The following is a 17634-nucleotide window of genomic DNA, read 5'->3' as shown; positions in this document are numbered from 1 at the left end:
AGGAAATCATTGAGGATGCAATTTAAACTAGTTAATATACAGTAATTAGAAAAGCAAATAAAGTGTTCTCATTCATTTTTGACTAATGGTGGATTAAAATGTGTCCAATAATGTTTTATTCTGCAAAATAAAGGTTTACTTGCTTATGTCTCAGTGAAGAACATTCTTATTGATCTGTAATTTCTACCAAGAGCCTTATTTCTGTTATTTTAATTTACAGGTGACTCATAGTCTCCTTTAACAGTTTCTCTTATTAACTACCTTCATAGCCAATCTAACCTAGTCACTCATTTATTCACTTAGCAAACATGTTCTTTGAGTGCCTATCATGTGCTCTCCGTTGGACAAAGGTGGTAAGCAAGGCAGATTGAGTTCTTGTCCTCCTGACTGCCGAAAACGTACATGGAAAGTGTATATGTAATGTAGTGACAAGGAGTCCATGAGCCAGGAAGAAAGACAAAACCAGGGTGTTTTTGGCCTAGTGGTAGAGTGCTTTCCTTGAATGCACCAAGCCCTGGGTTTGATTCCTCAGTACCACATACACAGAAAAAGCTGGAAGTGGTGTTATGGCTCGTGTGGTAGAGCACTAGCCTTGATAAAGCCCAAGGACAGGGATCAGTCCCTGAGTTCAAACCCCAGAACTGGCAAAAAAAAAAACAAAAAAAAAAAAAAACAGAGTATAAGAGGGGATACTTTTAGATAAGGTGGTCAGGATAGAAATGTCTAACAAAATGCCGTGGCAAAGTTTAAATTCAGAAATCACTTGTGTAGTTCACTACTAAAGAAATCTCACTGACAGTGTAGAGTTCAGAAGCCATGAAGAGGAGAGGCAGAATTCTCTCCTGAGTGTGAAGACAATTCTTGGTGTTGCTTTCCTGAAACTGCCATTTGCCAGTGATGATTATTCTTCTGTCCTTTTGGGAGACGGAGAGGGAGAGGACAGTCTGTATGGCTTCATATCTTTTTGTGCTGTTGATAAGGAAAGACTTATGCTCTGGTTATATGTTGTCATGTCAAGGTGTCCTATGTCCTATTGATGTAAGTAACCAATTCTTAGTAGTTAAGAGTTAAGCCCTATTTCCTGGCCAGGCTCTTTTTCAGATGGGATTTCTCTCACCCTGTTGCTGTGTTATATACCATTAGTTGAAGTTTAGGAGTTTATGGTGAGACTCTTGGCATAAGCCACTCAAATGTCTTTAATCAAATCCCACTTAATTATACAAACTTAGTTTTCGTTTGCTTGTTTTGTTGTTGTTGTTGTTTGCTGGTGGAGCTTACACTCAGAGTGGGCACTGGAGCCTCTTTGTGCTCCAGGCTACTGCTGTACCACTTGGGCCACAGTGCCACTTTTGGCTTTCTTTGAGTAGTTTGTTGGAAGGAAGAGTCTCACAGACTTTTCTGCCCAGCTGGTTGAAACCACAATCCTCAGATCTCAGTCTCCTGAGAAGCTAGGACTACAGGCATGAGCAATTAGAGCTCAGACTTGGGTTTTATTTTTTGAACTATTTTTTATTATCTTTAAGAGGTTGTACAAAGGAATTGCCATTCACCAAAGCAATTAATGAATACAGTGCATCTTGTTCACTGTCACGCCTTTTTTTTTTTTACAGATTTTATTAACACTGATTTTTACATTATATTTCAAATGTCATGTTTAACAAACAAGTATTCAAGAAGGGAATCTCTATGTACAATCACTGGCACATAGATTACAGAACATAATCAAAATTAAGCTGAGGATTTGTATGTCATAGATACATATTAATCTATATAATAAAACATTATGTCTATAGAGTATATAACCCATCATAGATTTTTTTATGTCTATGTAGTTATGTTTCTATCTCTAAGACCATGTCCATAACCTTGGGTACCCAAATATTGAGTCATTGCTCTTGTACTGTTTGGATCCACATATTAAGGATACCATGCACCTTTTGTTACTTTGGTCTTGACTTGTCTCACTCAACATGATTTGCTCTAGATTAATCCACTTCCCTGCAAATGCCATTATTTTATCTTGTCTGTTGGCTATGTAGAATTCCATTGTGTATATATATATATATATATATATATCACATTTTTTGTATCTGCTCATCTGCAGTAGGGCATCTCCTGGCCATTGTGAATAGTGCAGAGATCAACATAGCTGAGCAGGTGTCCTTATCATATCTTGGGTTATGATGCTCAGGGTAGATGCCCAGGAGTGGTATGGCGGGATCGTAGGGAAGGTCTATTTTCAGTTTTTTAAGAAACCTCCAAACTGCCTTCCAGAGTAGCTGTAATAATTTACATTCCCACCAGCTGTGCAGTAGGGTTCCTCTTTCTCCACACCCCGCCAGCATTTGTTGTGTCTGAGTTCAGAATATTAGCCATTCTAATTGGGGTAAGGTGGTATCTTAGCTGGTATATTTTCTTTTTTTTTGATAAATCTCTCTTTAGTTCCCTTGCCCATTTACTAATTGTTCTGTTGGGTTTGGGGGGGAATAGTTTCTTGAGTTCCCTGTAGATATTGGATATTAAACATTCTGATGTATTATTGGTAAATATCTTTTCCCAGTTAGTTGGCTGTCTTTTTACTTTAGTAACTAGGCTTTTATCTGTACAGAAACTTTTTATTTTTAGGTGGTCCCATTTGTCGAGACTGACTCTGTTCAGGAAGTTTTTGCCTGTGCCTGTGAGTTCCAGTGTCTCTCCTTCTCTATCATGTAGCAGTTTCAAGGTTTCCGGTCTGACATTGAGGTCTTTGATCCATTTTGAGTTAATGCTTGTGCATGGTCATAGGCTGGGATCAATTTTTAGTTTTCTGCATGTGGCTGCCCAGTTTTCCCTACACCAATAACTGAATAGGCTGTGTTTGTTCCACAATATATCTCTGGCTCCTTTGTCAAATATAAGTTGACAATAGGTGGTTTTATTTCTGGATCTTCTATTCTGTTCCATTGATCTTCTGGTCTATTTTTGTGCCTGTACCATGCTGCTTTTGTTAATAACTTTTTTAATGAATAAAATTTCTACTTGGTGTGTGGCCTCTGACATGTGGATATGTGACTAGTAAAAGTTGTATTTTTTTTCCTTTAAAGAGCTAGAGACAATAATTAGTGAAAATTTGATGCAAATAAATCACAATGATTTTTTTTTAAAAAAGGATGGTGATATGTGAGTGGACCAGGAAGGAAATTTCCAAGAAAAAGAGATCTACCTGTACATTCTGGAGGTGGGAATAGACAAGGCCTCTGAGGATTAGTGTGAAGACCAGTGTGAACTGAACATTCTCCATTGGACATAGATCATGGAATCAACCTGTACCTTCATGCTTCCTGCCTCAATTCATATCTCACCTGAATCACGCATAGCTAAATGAGTATAAGAACCGTCTAATTTTTCTCACGCCAAGTTTATGTTCCCTAAAAAGCCCACAGTTAGAATGATTTTTTTTCCAGAGCAAATTTATCAAGTGCCTTTGCAACAAAAACTTACAGTGGATTCAATTCAATTCAATTCAAATTCAATTCAATTCAAACCTCTTCCCATTGGTTTTCAATTTTCTCTTGAGAGCAGTTACTCTTGCAACTGCAGGTCTGAATTCAGAACTCCAGGTTACTTGAAAACTGGTCAGTTCCACTGCACTGAGGTTCCATCAGCACAGAAAAAACTGTTAATGATACTGAATCTTCTCCTTCTCCTTCTCCTTCTCCTTCTCCTTCTCCTTCTCCTTCTCCTTCTCCTCCTTCTCCTTCTCCTTCTTCCTCTTCCTCTTCCTCTTCCTCCTCCTCCTCCTCCCCCTCTCCCTCCTCCTCCTCCCCCTCCTCTCCCTCCCCCTCCCCCTTCCCTCTTCCCCTCACCTGCCCCCTCCTCCCCCTCCCCCTCCCCCTCCCCTCCCCCTCCCCCTCCCTCTTCTTCTTCTTCTTCTTCCTCTTCTTCTTCTTCTTCTTCTCCTTCTTCTTCTTCTTCTTCTTCTTCTTCTTCTTCTTCTTCTCAGTGTGTATCAAACCTGTCAAACTTGTCTCTGTATAATAGATTCTGCTGAGCACAGAAACCCTGTGTAATTCATATTAGGCCCCCCTGGAGCACCAAAAGAGCTGCCAAGCACATGCAGAACTGAACTGAATGAAGATTTACTAAGCTGATCTAGAAGGTAGAGACATCCATTAATCAGGCCTGAATCCAACCTCTGAACTCGTACTCCTAGCTCTTATGAAGCCAATATGCTCCCCACAGCTCCCATCCTTTCTGAGCAAAACCTGGAAATGTTTACAAAGTTTAATACATGAATGTTATATGAATATAACCTCTGAGAATATAATAATTTATTTCCCAGTTAGATTAACTTTCAAGAAAGAACATGCCTTAACTGCTGAATGAGTCAACTGCTTTGGAAGTTGATATTAGTAATGGATTTGTGAACAGACTGTTGGATTAGTAGCTTTTGTTGAAAGACTCAGTAATTCATTTATTCTGTTCATACTAATTTAGGCATTTCTGTGTGTAGGGATATATGAGGCAAATAATACATATAATATATGTGTGTGTGTGTGTGTGTGTGTGTGTGTGTGTGTGTAGTTTGTAAGACACACAGGTGAGAAACAAACAAAAAAAACAATAATGGTAGTTAATGATTTTGGCTAATGTAATTCACTTACTTTGGGGAAGTAACTCACAGCATCCTGTACCATTATATTGTTCTGTGTTTGGGACAAGATTGTTTTTTAATCTTTGTACTACTGCTCATCTGAATTCACTGCATTTATTATATATTACATGACTGCAAAATAAGAATACTTACCATCCTTTGTTCTCATTATTCATTCTAGCTGGTTCTTCTAAGTAGACCCAGTATGAGAACGCAGACCTTTTTTCTGGGTAGCACTGGTGTTTGAACTCGGATCCTGGCACTTAGCACTTGTGTCACATGCCTCCAGCCCTTTTCACTTTTTGATTTTTCAGATACAGTCTAATGCTTTTTGCCCCAGGCCAGCCTCAGACTGTGATTCTCCTATCTCTGCCTTCTCCTTAGCTAGAACTGCGAATGTAATTAGCCTGTTTTTCATGTTAGAATGTCCTTAACTTTTGCCTACGATCGGTCTCAGACTATGATCCTCCCATTTTTACCTCTCTAGTAGCTGGGATTACAGATGTGTGCCACCACACCCTAAAAAATAGGCAGACTTTTGTGAGCTACACATTCTAAGCCTTTTAAATTGGGCAGTTTGCCTGGCTAGAACATATGTCTGTCAATCACCTGAGGGACATTCAGGCCAGAGCCTGACAAGTCCATTTCATGGCCACAGGCTTCATCTCACCCCTGACCAGTACCTTCAGAGCACTGTGCTATAGATCACACAAGACACAGGGGATGGAATCAAGGCTGAGAGTTTGCAGCCTCACAGAGCTAGGTTAGAGGGCACTTAGGGAGTCAGGTCAAGTGTTGCGTTCTGAAGCAGCTGTCTCTGATCTTCTCAGAAGCATAACAGAAGGCCGACACATGAATGCTTGCAGCCATCAGTGACTATGACTAAACTCAGATGGCCTCCCTGAGAGCACAGTCGTCGTTAGCAGCTTCTTGAGACTGCTCATGCTCAACCTGGATGGGGAAACTGTAGATGCTCCCTGAGCGAAGGAACTATGTAAATACTAATAAAGAGAAGGACACAGATAGTCACAGGAGAGGGTGAAAGAATTCCCTGAGTCAGAGTTCAGACCTGGAGAATTGCAACTGACCAGAAAGTTTGTGGGATGGAACAGTCCTAAGAATGCACTGTTCTGCACAGGACCCCTGCATAACTCTATTTTGGTATGTGCCAGTAATGGGGCTTGAATTCAGGACTGTTCACTCCCACTTGGCTCTTTTGCTCAAGGGTAGCACTCTACCACGTAAGTCACATATCCACCTCTGCCTTTTTGATGGTTAACTAGAGATAAGAGTCTCATGGACTCTCTGAGCTAGCTTTGAATCATGATCCTCAGATCTCAACCTCCTGAGTAGGTAGTATTAAGTCATGAGTCAGCAACACCCAATGAGGCATTCTCTGCGTATAAATGATGTACAGTTTTAAAGACTTAAGACAAGAATTGTAAAAGCAACCAGATGTAAAATACTTCATTTATAATTGTATACCAATTCCATATTGGAGTGATATTGTTTTGAGAAATACTGGATGAAGCAAAACATATACTCAAAATTAAGTTCACCTGTTTCCTTTTTTTTAAATATAGCTATTAGAAAACTTAAAATTACATATGTGACTCATTATATTTCTGTTGGATAGCACTGTTACTATAAAGTGTACTATAAAAGAAAACCTTTGGCCTGGAATTTGGCCTCGTGATAGAGTGCTTGCCTAGCATACAGGAAGACCCGGGTTCAATTCCTTGGAACCACATACATAGAAAAAAGCCAGAAATGGTGAGGTGGGTTCAAGTGGTAGAGCTCTAGCCTTGAGAAAACCCAAGGACTGTGCTCAAGCCCTGAGTTTAAGCCCAGGACTGGCCAGCAAAAAAAAAAAAACCTTTATATTTTAACACTGACTGAAAAATTTTTCAGTTGCTCATTTTCTGGTTTTAATGAACAGAGCCACACAAAGCACAGTCAATGTAAGTGGGAGAGAGGCTGAATGTGTGAAATTGTGAACAGTATACTTTGTTGTAAACACATTTCAGTGGCCCTGCGGTCCTGAAGGTGGCAAGGGTGGCACTTCCACACTGGCTCTGCCCTTGAAGGAGTCTTCTAAGTGAGACTGTCTGCCTTACAAATTCAGCTCATGGCCTATATTTATTTACACATTTCCTGGCTGAGATCATACATATAGCTGTTGGATCAAAATATTGGGACTACTAAAAGTTTCTATATTCTTTCACTTGTCCCATCTGACTAACTAAAAAGCATTTTCCCATAGCACACAATATAAAAACCATTATTTGCTGAACTTCAGCCAAAAAATAAGAGAGCATGCGAGCTATACTCACCCACCTCTTTTAATTATTGAACAGAGTATTGTGATTTTATAAGTAAATATTATTTATCTAATATGTATGCTTCATGATGCTTAAATTAATAGTAAATGCATTTCAGATGTTGTCTGTTACATGCTACTATGATGCTATTTGATGATTACGCAAAGAAAAGTAGCACAGCTATTTTACAACAGTAGTTTGGAGGAAAAAAGAATGTAAGAATAAATTGTTAACAAATGTTACCAGCACATAATTGAGCATAATTAATGAGTAATGATGTGTTTTAAGAAATGAGCATAATGCTGTCCTCTTGTGTTTCTTTGTGACTTGTGGCTACAAGATGTCAGCCAAAGCCATAATTCCTACAGCTGAAATCAGGGTTCTCCTGAACAGGTGTGTATCAGCCATAGCAGTGTTCTGATCCACAGAGCTACATGTGAGGGGCCAGGTCCCTGTCTGGAAAGTAGGATTTCTTTACAACTCTGCAAAGCAGGCTTTCTTTGCTCCATTTGAGGCTGCTTTTTCCTATTTTTTAATTTTATAGAAGTTAAGTTATTTTCCCAGAGTTAACTCAGTGGTATTTGAACCAAAGTGTACCTGGCTCCAAAACCAGGCCCTTCCCACTGAGCCTGGTTAGCAAAAAATTTACAACCATGAATCATCTGTGAGGTCCTTGTGCTATCTACCCTGAATCTAGCTTTGGATTCACCTTGGCATCAAAACTGGGAGCAGAGAATGGTTTTGCCCAGGTGCAGTGTGTCCCAGTGTTGAGTGAGTATGAGATAGACGATGGTATAGCCACTTCTGTGACTGGATAACGAGAGGGTTCGAGTCTCTTCAACCTATGATCTTTCTTGGGACTGTTTAAAAAGAGGTTAAAGTTCATTGTTCTTCAGCATTTAGAGAACAATGGGTCATCCACATCAAAGGGTCTGCTTTGTAGTCAACCATCCTCCCATCAAACATACTTGGGAAAAAATTGCATTTAGGATCATTATCAAGAAATATAATAACAACAGATGCTGGTGGGAATATGGCCAGGAGGGATTGCTACTACACTGTTGGTGGGAGTGCAAACTTGTTCAACCACTATGGAAAGCTGTATGGTAGTTCCTCAAAAGACTAAACATAGAGCTTCCCTATGACCCAGCAATTCCACTACTTGGCATTTACCCAACCGTCCAGAAACAAGGGCATACTAAATCCACTAGCACAACCATGTTCATTGCAGCACTATTCACCATAGCAAAGATATGGAACCAACCCAGGTGCCTCTCAGTAGATGACTGGATCAAGAAAATGTGGTACTTACCCACCATGGAATTCTATGCTGCCATCAGAAAGAATGACATTGCCCCATTTGTAAGGAAATGGAAAGGCTTGGGAAAAATAATATTAAGTGAAGTAAGGCAGACCCAAAGAAACATAGGCTCCATGGTTTCCCTCATTTGTAATAATTAGTACATATCTAGGATTCTCTGGCAGAGAATTATAATAGCTCAAAACTTAAGTACGTAAGGTCATATAGGATGAAACTAAATGAAAGGATCTCTAGGCTATGGAAACAAGAGTTTTATCTTGTATGATTGTTGTTCTTAATGTACTATGTTATTTCTCTTCTCTTTTGTTGCCCTTTTGTTAATCTTATATTGTTTCTGTATCTGACTTTGTTACCTGGTATACTGTATATATGTTTATTTGTTTATTTGAAATAGGAAAGGGAATGGGGAAAACAAGATGATTAGGAGGCACTGGGGGAAGGAAATGGGGACAAAATATGAGAAGGGGTATCAAATATAACTGTAACCTTTCTATACATTACCCCAACAATAAAGAATAAAAAACAAATTGCATTCAGATAGTGTATACATGTTTTCCTACTCACTATTTTCTTTTTTCTTTTCCTTTTTTTTTTTTTATGTGGGTCATGGGCTTGAACCTGGGCCTGTGCACTGTCCCTGAGCTCTCAGCTCAATGCTACTGCCCTACCCTTTGAGCCACAGCACCACTTCTGGTTTTCCAGTGGTTAATTGGAGATAAGAGTCTCATGGTATTTCGTGCCCTGGTTGGCTTTGAACCAGATCTCAGCCCTCTGTGTAGCTAGGATTACAGGTGTGAGCCACCGCGCCCAGCTTCTGACTCATTATTTTCTAATCACTACAGGATAATACTCTTGCATCTAAATTACATGTTCTAGATATTGTAAGATATCTATGGATGATTTAAAGTGTACAGGAGAAGGTGTGTACTTTATATCCAGTGAATACCTCTTTGTATAAAGGACTGAAACATAATTTGATATCAGCATGAGGTTTTGGGGACCAGTTCTCTCACCAATGCCAAAGGACAACTGGGTTTGGAAGAATGCTAATTACTGACATATTGCAGCACTTCTTCATGACTTTCCAGCTATTGCAAGACTTCTGATCTTTCACAAGCAACCAGTTATTACAATATCATGTAAGGGTGGATGCATTATTATTATAGTAATGCAAAACGGACTCACTTATTGTCAACACCAATTTGTTATCCTCCCAAAGAAGGAAAGTGAGGGCTCATGTGAAGTCATTGGTAATCTCTGTGTGCTGCATCTGCTTCAGTCTACTCAAAAGCCCAAAACTCCCCTAGATCTCTTAAACAGAATGTATTTGATACAAGGAATTGGTTACAAAGATCATAGAACTGCTACGAAAACAGAAAGCAGACAGTGAGACCCTCCCAAGAGGAAAAAAGAAAAATCAAAGGGTCTGCATTGAAGTCAACCATCCTCAGATCAAAAATATTTGGGAAAAAAATTACATTCAGACAGTGTATATTTTCCTACTCATTAGTTTTTAAACAGCATAATACCCTTGCATATAAATTAGATGCACTAGATATTGCTACCAACTCTGGGGACAAGGGGACAACAGGAAGGGATGGTGAGCTGGTACTACCATATTCCCAGGGGTAGACTGCCTAGTTGGTCCAAATAGGAGGCACACCAACCAAAGCCAAGGCCGGGGGGGAGGGAGGAGCAAAGGAGAAATGCCTTCCATTTTCTCTCCCTATCACTATTCGATCAGTGATTGAAATCGCCTGATGATGGATCACAAGGAAGCCTTGACTATGGGCTTCCCTTCCATATGGGGCCAGACAGAAGGGCAAGTCATGAATCTGAAAGCAAACATGCAAATAATTGGCTCTATACTGAAAAAAAATATTCCAGGAAATAGGTTGCAACTAGGGCGAGGGGAAGAGTGAGATGGAAAAGAGAAGGGCTGAAACATTACTGTAGGTGTTGATTAAAGAGGAGTTGGTGGGGGCCGGGAGTTTGGCCTAGTGGTAGAGTGCTTGCCTAGCATGCACGAAGACCGGGGTTCGATTCCTCGGTACCACATACATAGAAAAAAGCCGGAAGTGGTGCTGAGGCTCAAGAGGTAGAGCTCCAGCCTTGAGAAAGTCCAAGGACAGTGCTCAGGCCCTGAGCTCAAGCCCAGGACTGGCAAAAAAAAAAAAAAAAAAAGAGGAGTTGGTAGCATGCAAAGCCTGCCCTCCTTTCATCGCTGCATAACAGACCTTCCCCTTAACTGCTATCCTTTGGACCTTCGTTGACCCCTGCAGGTCTGTGTATCAGAGCCCATGTACTGGGGAGTGGTGGAAACTTTAGGAAGCGAGGCCTACTTAAAGAAAGTTAGATCTCAGTGCCCTAAGAAGACCCCACACTCTTCCTGTGTCTTTTGCTTCCTGGATGCTATGAGATGAACCAGAGGCCCCCTCTGCCACATGTTCCTGTCATGTTGTTCTCCCTCCATATAGGCCCAACACAGTAGGGCCAAGCACAGACTGTGACCTCTGAGACTCTGAGCTAAAATAAATCCAGCGTCTCTTCCCCTTCAGTGGATTTAGCCCAGGTATTTATTACAGAAATGTGAAAGTGACTCACTTATCAACACCGACTTTAAGGAACGAGGAAGAAGATCCTAAGAATAACCTCAAGTTCAGGAAGCATGAATGCCTAGAAGTATTGAAAAGGATGGATGGATGCTGAGTTTGCAACATAGGAGCTGTAGGAGTAGCACAGAACTAACGTCTTATCATTGTATCTCATTGTAATAAAGCCAGCTGAGATAGAAGGAAGCTGACAGCTAAGGAGGAGCAGCTGAATCTGGACAGAGGCAGCCCCAAGCTCTGGGAAAGATCAAGGGAGGAGAGCTGAGCAGCCAAGTCTCCACTTATGCATGTTCAGAGTTGCCCTGGGCCCAGGCTGTGCCTATGTGAGCCTATTTATTCATTCCATAGAAATTTATTGAACCCCTACAGTGTACCAAGCACCATTGTCAGTACTAGAGAGAACAAAACAGAACATGGGAACACCTTAGTCCCGTATGTGAGTCAGAGTGACAGTATCTACCCCATCTGGAGCAGAGGGTGGAGAGAGTGTGCTACAGGGTTTGGTCAAAAGGAAGCCTCAACCATGCCTCTCTGTCATGCCTGATTTCCATGCACAGATTTATGGCAATCAAATATGCAGTGGAGACATAGGCTGCTTCATTAATAGAAATATTAGCATATAGAACATGTCTCTTCTGGATTCTAGTTTCCTCAGCTCAACATTGGTTGGGTTGTCAACTAGACACTTCCTGTCAGAGCTACAGAGCTGAACTTTATTTATAATACCCAATTCATAGCAAAGCCAGAGCAGCAAATCCATGCAGAATTGCAGCAAGAGACTCAAGTCTCTTGCATGTTTGTGCAAGGGTGAAGGATCATTTCCCCATCTGGAAAAAGCAGAGGTGAGATGCTCAGTGACGTGTGAAGCTGATCAGAGCCAGTATTGGAGCCTTCCAATCAAGGAGGGATGATTTTCAACAATGGAAAAACCTGCGTAGCATGCTTCTGACTGCTTCAGAACAGCCAAGCAAACACAAGGCAGGCCTCAGGCCACTGTTCAGCCCTGAGGCAGCTCCTCCAGTCCTTAGCCAGGGAGGATATATGACCCATCCTTCTCATTTGCCGGAATAGTTACTATTGTTGTTCTGGGGCTTTTTTTTTTTTTTGTCAGTGGTGAGGCTTGAACTCTGGGCCTGAGCACTGTCCCTGAGCTCTTCAGCTCAAGGCTAGCGCTCTACCACTTGAGCCACAGCTCCACTTCTGGTTTTCTGGTCGTTAACTGGAGATAAGAGTCTTATGGTGCCTGGGCTGGTTTTGAACTTCAATCATCGATCTCAGCTTCCTGAGTAGCTAGGATTACAGGTGTGAGCCACTGGCATCCGACTTCCAGAATAGTTTATTCACTTCAAAGTCGAGTTTTCTCCTCTTAGATGAACGCTTCACCAGAAGTGTGTATGCTTCTATCTGTAATGCCAGCTACCCAATGACATGGAGATCATTCCATGAGCAGCCCATGGCAGAAGTACAAGACCGATCTGAAAAATAACCCACAAACAAAAAGGCTGAAAGTGTAGCTCAAATATTAGATTACCTGCCTAGAAAGTTGTAAGGCCCTGAGCTCAAACCCCAGGATAGCTGAGAAATAAATTTCAAAAAGTACCTAAGAGATATGATCCAACACTATATTTTATTTCTGGTTTATTACTATTTTTGAACTACATAAATAATACTTTAGCATTAAAAATAATAAAAAGACACCACTCATTCTTCTCCATTGAGCATACATTTCCATTATATGCTCAAAACTACATTCCTAGGATGCTATTGACATGTCTTCAAGAAACAAATACTGCTGTTTTCCAAAGAAAATGAATCATATCCACAACTAGATACCCATGGTGTAGAATCTCTGTTTTCTGGAATATCAGTTCATCTTGAAAATTTAAGTTTTAATCATAATCAAAGATTTAGCTGGTGGAATGTCTCTGTTCACTCAGCCTCAGGATGTGTGATATGCCACACATCCTGTTTTTTGCAGAGTTCTCCATCAGTGTGTGTCTTTAGGAAAAGATATGGACCCCAGGGATCCTGGCCACTCTGACGGTGATTTTTCAGCCTGGGTCTAAGCAAGATTGCCTGGGATGGCACCTTGCCTTCAAGTCACCTCTACCTGGGCCCACACAGACCTTGTAACCCACCTCGTCTCATGGTCTATAGCTACTTCATTCAGATGAATTTGTATAGGAAAAAATGAAAAGAAAATGTTTGCCTGGATCCATTCCTTTGTAACATTTTGATCATGATACTAAGATCTAAGATCTCTGTTATGAGCAATACTTGGAGACAACACCAGGCTGTAAGCTTTGTCTATAAAATCAAAACAGCAATGCCATTGTTTTTGGCTTGAGCAGCCAAGTCAAAACATTACAAGTCTGCCAAACAAGTGTTTAGCTTAGGGGTTGGGTAGATTTTTTTTGGTTTGTTTACTTCTTTAGTTTTGTTGGTTAAAGAAGTTGGAGCCATTGAACAGGTGAGGGAAAGGGTGGATGAGCTTACAGGACTCTTCCTCCTCCTCCCCGTGTATTTAAGAGAAGCTTTCACATCAGCATTAATGCCTTCAGAATTCATGACCTTAACTGCAGCTGAATTCACCCTTGGAGAGTATAATAAGAAAAAATAAAATGAGCAGTAATATCCAAGTAGTTGCCAGTGGTTGCAGATATGAAAACAGGCTCTGAAATGGGACTTGAAGCCATTCAACCATCTTTGTTTTTTACTTGAGTGTGTGAAGACACTTGTTCCTAGATTCAAAGTCTGAGTCATAATTTCAGTATTAAATCATTCATATTAACATAGGTGAGATGAGCTGATCTCTCTTCTTAGACCTCTGCAGAACTCCTTGTTCTATTTTTCTCATGGACTTAGTACGTAAGAGTGCTTGCCTGTAGCGTGCATTTCTGCCTTTGCTTCCTTAGCTCTCTTAGAAGCCAAAGTGTTCTACAGGAGAGTGCTCGGGGAACAGGTACTAGCAGGCTGGGTCATGGTCAAGTACACATACTCTGTAGTCAAACAAACCACCCGTCCAAGCCCCAGCTCAACAAGCTACCTTCCCTTCACTCACCCTCAGGTTTCTCCATAAGAGAACCACAGCATCTGCTTCCCTCGGGGTTCAGAAGCAGTGAAGGGGATATTTATGACATTATTAGTGACTAAATAACAAGAGCCTAGTCACAGTTTATCAACACTGACAACACAGTTCCTTATGTGATATGCAGGTGAAGAGAAACTGCATATTCAGAAAGGTGAGTGCTGGGGAAATCACATCATTACACGTCCACTAGCATCAGCAAGGCTTGGGGAAGTGGAGATTTGGGGAACTGGTTTTTGAGGGGGGAAATCCAGTGAGATTGTGTGAGACAATGTAGTAAGTGATAGGAGACTCCCAGAAAATTATTTCCTGCCTCACTGTCTGATCTTTCCTCCTCAAATCCCTTCTCTGGACAGCACTTCATGGCTGAAAATAGAAAATGATAGGTATAGAATAGATTTGGAATCTTCCCTGCAGCCACTTTCCATCAGACCTTCCCATGGGGCCTCACCCTGCCAGTGTAGCTGCCTAAGTCACTCTGCCCTGACAGCTGTGTACCCTCCAGTGAATGTGCATGGTTGAGACTTAGCAAGCATGGATAGTGTTAACTACAATCATCATACTTATTGCTCATGTCAGTGCTGAAGTAAAATAAACAGACCTCCAGCAAAGATTCCCTGTCTCTTGAGTTCTTGGAAATGAAAAGAAGTAAAAAGGCTACATTAGGTGTCAAACCCTCATAACTATCTGTTTGCATCTGGAAACATTATGTGCTTTAAAACAAGTCAGCTTAAAAAAACATTTTTCAGATAAGATGCCCAATAAAAGATGAATGAATAAATATGAGGTATATGTGGACTATTGGATATTAATATATCCATAAAGAAAAATAAAACGATGTCATTTGTCGGAAAATGGATGGAATTGGAGGATAGCATATTGAGTGAGGCAAGCAAAACAAAAAAAAAAACATCATGTGTTTTCACTTCTGTGTGGAAGGTAGACCTAAAAGACATATATTCACAGTCACAACATATACATACATAATTATATAATTTATAGACAGAGTATGAATCTAACTAAGGCACTACTGAGGAGGAAGAGGAAAGGAAGAAAGAATAAGCTAGAGGGTGAATAACTGTGAAATATATTACAACTACATATATACATGTACATATACATATATATAAACACAACCTCAATGGAAACTGTTTACCTGGGGGAGTAAGGACAGAGAAAGAAAAATAGGCTCTGTTGTAGGGGGATTCAGAAGGTGGAGAAAGGGCTAACAGGAAGGTTAAAAATGGATGGATGTGGTCAAAGTATATTATTATAGCATGGATGAAAATTTGAAATTATTTTATCAGAGAGCGAAGGGGAAAAGGGAGGTGAGCTTGGTACATTGTAAATATGTGGAAATACCACAATAAAATTGTCCCCATATAACTAATATATTCTAACTAAAAATTAAAAATAAATACTAAAGTACATTCGAACTGAATTATCATCATTAGATGATAAATGTCCATTTAAATACTTCAGAATAAACTCAGATATTGTAGTTATTCAATACCTCTGTCACTGATCAGTTACAAAAATAAGCTCTGCCCCAATATGTTCACCTTTTTTTTTGGTTGCCAGTCCTGAGGCTTGAACTCAGGGCCTGGGCACCATCCTTGAGCTTTCTCAATACTAGAGTTCAACCACTTGAGCCACCAGCACCACTTCCAGCTTTTTCTGTGTGTGTGGTACCAAGGAATCGAACCTAGGTCTTCATGCATGCTAGACCAGCACTCTACCTCTAGGTCATACTCCTGGCCCTGTCCAATTCTTTTAACTAGAAAAACACAGAGAACAAGATCTAGAGTACTAGTCTCATATCACCTTTCACTAATACGGAGAGTAAAACCCTGAGAAATCAAGTAACTAAAACCTGGAGAAATCACATGTGCACACATGCATACACATACACACACACACACACACACACACACACACATATTTTTCCCTTAGTGGAAGGTGTATATGCCACTTTTCCATGTCCTCATTTGTCTTCAAGAGCTACGCTATTTGCGGTCTCCCAGCTCAGCATGCTTTGTTCCTGGATTAACTGAACCATTTGAACTAAAGTCTTAACTTGTCTTTAATCATTTCTGTGAAATAGTGAGTAGAGATTTAGCACCCTGCCCAACAGGGTCCTCAGACCAGAAAGGAGCCAAGAGCTCTCATGCATACTTCCTTAGCAACAGAAAAGGCCTGGGTCAGAAATCCTGGACCAAACCTTTCCGACCCAGTGCAGGAGACCCCTTCCAAAACTGCAGAGGTGTGAGCATGGAGGGATTACTAGGAAATACAGGTACTCTAAGGAAGAGTGCAGGGGCAGAGCTGTGATAACAGTGGAGGAAGCAGCTACCCTGGGTGGTTACAGTGGGTAGAATTCCCATAGCTATGGTTCTTTCCCACGCCTATTATTACCACACTCAGCATTGTAAGAGCCTGAGATAAATCAGTTCTACTTCACGAGGCTTAGAAGTATTTGAGACTGCGTATATGGGACTTACCTGGTCTAATTCACAGCCTGTCTTAGGCTGTAACACAGGCTCAAAGCCCTGTGAGAAAGAAACTCTCTTCTACCTCTTCTTGGGGCTTTTTGGAGGATGCTGGAGGGTTATTGTGGTTCTCGTCTACACACACCCTTGGTATAAAAGATCCTCTCCTCCTTTTCTCAAGTGCTCTACCACATGCACACTGTCGCACAAACTTCCATTGGTCTGTGAATTTATCCTCTCATGGCTGTTCCTAAAGATTACCAGGTACTGGCTGCCCCATGATGAAACCACTGCTGATGAGGAGGGAAAGGGCTCGAGTGGGTTTTGTTTCATGTTTCTGAGGGCATTTTCTCAGCTGCTCTAACGGTGATTTGGAGATGGCCACAGAGAGGGCACAAGCTAATGATTGTTCAACAAAGTTAGGATCCATAACTAGACACTAACGTCACTTAACCTGTAGCACAGATGGGATCTGACGTGAACACCAGGCAGCCTAGGATAGGTGTGAGGGGGCAAATGGCCACGGAGAAGCCTGGTCAGTGGTAGAAAACAACCAACTGGCAGAGGCTTCCTACAGGTGAAGAGACCCCATCCATCAAACAGACCAGTGGAAATGGAAATGAATCCACAAGTCCCATCTGGAGCCAGGACAGTTGAATCATAATGAGAAAGAGGACATGTCATAGCAAGAGTTATGTCATAAGCAAGAAGTGGATCAGAAAGGGCCCACCTGTCCCAGACTGCAGTTGACTAGCTGCTGTCATGAGCCATCTTTTTTAATAACAGGATAGTGGAGAGTATTTCATATTGTCAAGGCAAATGAGCCATTTTCAGGTACAGCTTTTCTTTTTCGTTTCTTGTTTCTGTTCTGGGGAGTAATCCAGATTTGGAATAACATTGAGGACAAAATGAGATGGCAACAAAGCAAAAGAAAGAGCCCTTTATTTCTGATCAAGGAGAGGTTTTGGCTTGGCTTTTTTTTTTTAAATTCCCCCATCTTCAAAGCCAGGAGCTGGAGAGAATCGGCTTTGCAAGGCAGGGGGTGTGTTGGGAGAGGGAAAGGGCCTTGAATCATTTGCCCCACTGAGCTGTTGTGGGCAACGTGCCTGTTCCACAGGAGAAGTGGCATAGCACAGTGGTTAAAGAGATGTGCCTGGGTTCAACCTCAGC

General features: G+C 41.1%; 1 non-coding gene across 1 annotated transcript; it reads left to right on the top strand.

Moving 5' to 3' along the window:
* Positions 1-742: 742 nt before the first annotated feature.
* Positions 743-953, top strand: LOC150061352 (small nucleolar RNA U3). Its single transcript, XR_016536030.1, has one exon. It is a non-coding gene; the product is annotated as a small nucleolar RNA U3 (small nucleolar RNA).
* The last annotated feature ends 16681 nt before the right edge of the window (positions 954-17634 follow it).

This window comes from Megascapheus bottae, chromosome 6 (assembly GCF_031878675.1).
Source record: "Megascapheus bottae isolate mThoBot1 chromosome 6, mThoBot2.hap1, whole genome shotgun sequence".
Classification (NCBI taxonomy): Eukaryota; Metazoa; Chordata; class Mammalia; order Rodentia; family Geomyidae; genus Megascapheus; species Megascapheus bottae.
This window is presented reverse-complemented; position numbering and strand designations above follow the sequence as displayed.